The following is a 4,161-nucleotide window of genomic DNA, read 5'->3' on the forward strand; positions in this document are numbered from 1 at the left end:
TGTCATGTTAGCTAGGCCCCCAGGAACTTAAAAGTAAAACAGTGCTGTGGCAGCAGAGTAAACAACGGAATGGCGTAATTTAATCGCCGTCCTACTCAACCGACTAAAATGATGATGATGATGATGACACAAAAGCTGAGGTACTATAGGTAGGTAGGTAGGTACAATAATTAATTGATATACTCGTCAGAATATTTCAATTTTGACATACCTAGCTATCTTACTTGTTTGTTAGCCTCAACAATGATAACATGGGGTCACTTACACCAACTTATCATCAAAGTCAAAGAGATTTCACCTAAAACAGGTGAAAATACAAAGTTCTCATTTAAGAGTCACACGATCATAGCCGCCGTCATACAATCGAAATAACGCTCTCATTTTAAAACGTTATTCTGTATATATATAAATATTCAATTTACATAATATTTATCAGTACGGTTTTTACTCACTATTATTCCAAAAGCCAAAAGCGACTAAAAATAATAGTGAGTAAAAACCGTACTGATAAATATTTTGAAATATGTCTCACGATAGTTTAAGTGCGAATAGTGCGATTCAAGTTACATACCGGGTGGGCCCTGTAACACGTGAGACGAGGACGAGACATACTTAAGTCGTCGAGCAAATAATTAAACCATATATTGTACCTACTCTTCAAACGATAAAGCTACTTAATACCTATGTAGTCAGCATCGGAAGTATATATCTAACAGCTTAAAAAAGAGATATATTATTGTCTGTCTAACAATTACACTGAAATAGATACTTTTGAACGCGAACTGTAGAGACTTTTCTCTATTTGGAATATTTGGATAGTAATATTTTAGGGCGCGTAGCCAACGTGCCATCGTTAACGCATCGTAGCGTATAGTTAGCCATCCCTCTCTAATCTCTACCACTCTTCCACACTAGTGCGACAGTAACAGTTGCGTTTCGTTCGCTACGGAACGTTAACGATTGCACGTTGGCTATGCACCCAGGATGGCAGATACATTTTAGGCGCGTTGTTTCATCCGCTACTATTGAGACTGACTGTACGCTATCATCATTGTACAATAATTGTCGTTGCTTGTTACGCTTTAAACATAACAAAATTCGCAATACACTGCCTCTTAAGGGGCCCACTCAGGCACTCACTATCAGTCCGCCGGACGATATCGGCCTGTACAAAAATTTGACAGTTCCCAACAACTGACAGGCCGATATCGTCCGGCGGACTGATAGTCAGTGGGCCCCTATAGAATAAACTTTAAGCCCGCTCCAGACCACGCGGCGCGAAGCCACGAACGCGAGTCGATTAATTTTTTTTTTGCAACTAAGAATTTTTATTAGTGAAAACTAATATCAGACATAGATGTTACGTAAATGTTTATGCAAATTTCATGTAATTTAAAAAGCAGGTCGTTTTAAAATGAGAGCGTAACTTCAATTGTATGGGAGCGGCTTGTTGGCGGCGGTTTTGTGCGACTCTTATGTAGTGGAATCCAAGTATATAGTAGAATCCGGTTATAACGACCCCCAAGGAACCTCTAGACGTACTGAACAAACTGATAATTTTAATTTTGTTTTTTATTTAAATAATCAGGTATTATGTTTCGTCGTATCGTATTATTGTAACAGATTTAGTTTGCCTAGGGTTAAAATTATGTAACTTGTATATCCTCCTGAGACCCAGAAGCATTTGCTTTCTTTTTGAATTTGGAACTCAATGACTGTATAAAAGTTCAAAATACATTTTGAAATACCTATGTACAAAAATTGTACCGGAGGTCTCAGGAGGATATATATTTTTCACCTCAGCACCTCGAACAAGCCTACTTTCGTCACTCCCTGGAGCTGGAAAGTGCGACTTTCCTCACTCCAGGGAGTGAAACAAAGTAGCTTTTTAATTTAGCGAAGGCCATGAACTGCCACTTCATACTTTTATTACATTTTTTTTGTCTGTATTATTCTGTGTAATTCGAAATACATTTTAACCTTTAATATGTTCCCACTACTGAGGTGAAAAATTATGTGTGCAACACGAGAGCAGAAGTTATTTACATCTCGTGTTTTTGAGTCCCTCACTATGCTCAAGATTCTAACTTAGAATCTCTCGCTTCGCTCATGATTCAATCATAGAATCTTTCGCTTTCTCGGGACTCAAAATAAACACTCGCAAGAAAAACCAACTTTCTTCTCTTGTTGCACAAATAACTATTGTCAAAGGACGTCTCATTTCAAACATAGACAGAGAGAATAATCATACTACCTTTGTCTTACACCAGTACTCGCACCCAAAAGAAAAGGATGAGTATAGTTTTGTTTGTTCTTATTTACTGACAATTTGGTTTGACCAAGTACATATATATGAAGCCAGTCCTTAAGATTTGTAAAGTAAAAATCAACTCAAAAGACTCAATGAGAAGATACAGTAAGGGAATGTAAATGATAGACCTTACTTTCACTCCACTTTCAGTCCACTTTCACTCCCCTTCCACTCACTCCCACTCCCAGCTGTCCATTATTTCTATTATAAAGCCTGACCAGAAATATATTATGATCACGCGTCATGTTGCGGAATTTCACAGGAACCAATTTTTTTTATACTATACTTAACTGACACCCTATACATGAAAATAACAAATCTTGATAAATGATCATTATATATTAATGGTCAGCAGGCTTTACAATAGTTCTTGTAGTACCTAACGAAACGGCCTAGCCAAAGATTTTGAAGGTGTAGAGTTTGTGAAGTTAGGGCTTGTAGAGTTTTAGACGGCATGTAGTAGCATCTCCTGATAAAAGCTTGGCTCTACTTTATGTACATGAGATTTGATAACTTTTTGACAGTGCGAGCCATACCTATAAATCCTATAATGGTCTCGTCTTGGCAACATTTTACATGAAAATGTTTTTGGTGGGGTTCACTTCTTTTATAAAGTTGCTTATGACAATATATTTTATTTATTTTGTAAATTTTTAGGGTTCCGTAACTCAAAAGGAAAAACGGAACCCTTATACTATCTAAAACTATGGGTCTCTATCGATCTCTAGCACACTCGTACTCACATTGCCTTACCTATAATGCTGTATGGTTCCGTAGAACCCTTATAATTTCGCCATGTCCTTCCGCGGCTGTGCTCCGTGATCGTTAGTGTTAGAAAGCTGTAATTTGGCATGGATACATAAATAATGCATGGTGTCAGAACGGTATAATACAACCTATACAATTTTTTTTTGTGTACCATACAAAATGTTTTATTTTTTACCCAATGGTATATCTTTGGATAGTGCTTTCAAAACGAATAAGGATCTCCAAAAATTAATTTTTCGATAAAGTTAATATTTTCGAAAATAATCGCTCCAAAAGAAAAAATAATAAGGGCCCCCTCTAACTTTTGAACCACAGGTCCAAAAATTATTAAAAAAAAAACGTAAACAAAAGCTTAGTAAATACTTTCAATGAAAACTATAGGAAATATGATCGGTACAGCCGTTTTGGAGTTATTGCAAAATTCTTCTCTTCTTGGTAAAAAGACGCAGGTACAAAGCGCTGCGAAGGTACTCCCTTATGCTTGTAAAGGTCCCTCCACACTCGTGCGCGAATCGCGGCGCGAAGCGAACGCGAGTGCGGAGTCCAGTTCCCTAATCAGCGAAATCGACTCCACACCCGCGCTCGCGGCCGCGTGCCGCGCAGTCTGGAGCGCGCTTATTTATTTTGTATTTTCACACTTCGAAAAGATGAAATATAATTTTCACCATACCAGCTCGTAAGTCGTAATATACTTCAAAAACTGATGAAAAAAGAAAGTTCCATTAATAGTTCCATTATCTACAAGAGTGACAAAGTAACCTTGACTTCAAATGAGGCAAATTTTGAGTGTTTTCCATATGTTAACTGGTGAATTTGACGTTTGAGTGCTGACTTTCATCACTTAAAAGTATCAATATTAGCACGAGGTATTAAACAACAATTTTGCCCCCTTGGAACAAATAGAATCGAAGCAGATCGCAAGGTATTATATTATAATTGGAGGTAACTATTGAAAAAACATTGGTACGATTCATACACATTTTATTTACATAAATGTGTATCTAAATTCTAAAGATACTTTGGTTGTTTTATAAATACCAATTTGGCAATTAAGGTAAAATACAAAAACCGTAAATACAAGA

Source organism: Cydia strobilella, chromosome 17 (assembly GCF_947568885.1).
Source record: "Cydia strobilella chromosome 17, ilCydStro3.1, whole genome shotgun sequence".
NCBI lineage: Eukaryota > Metazoa > Arthropoda > Insecta > Lepidoptera > Tortricidae > Cydia > Cydia strobilella.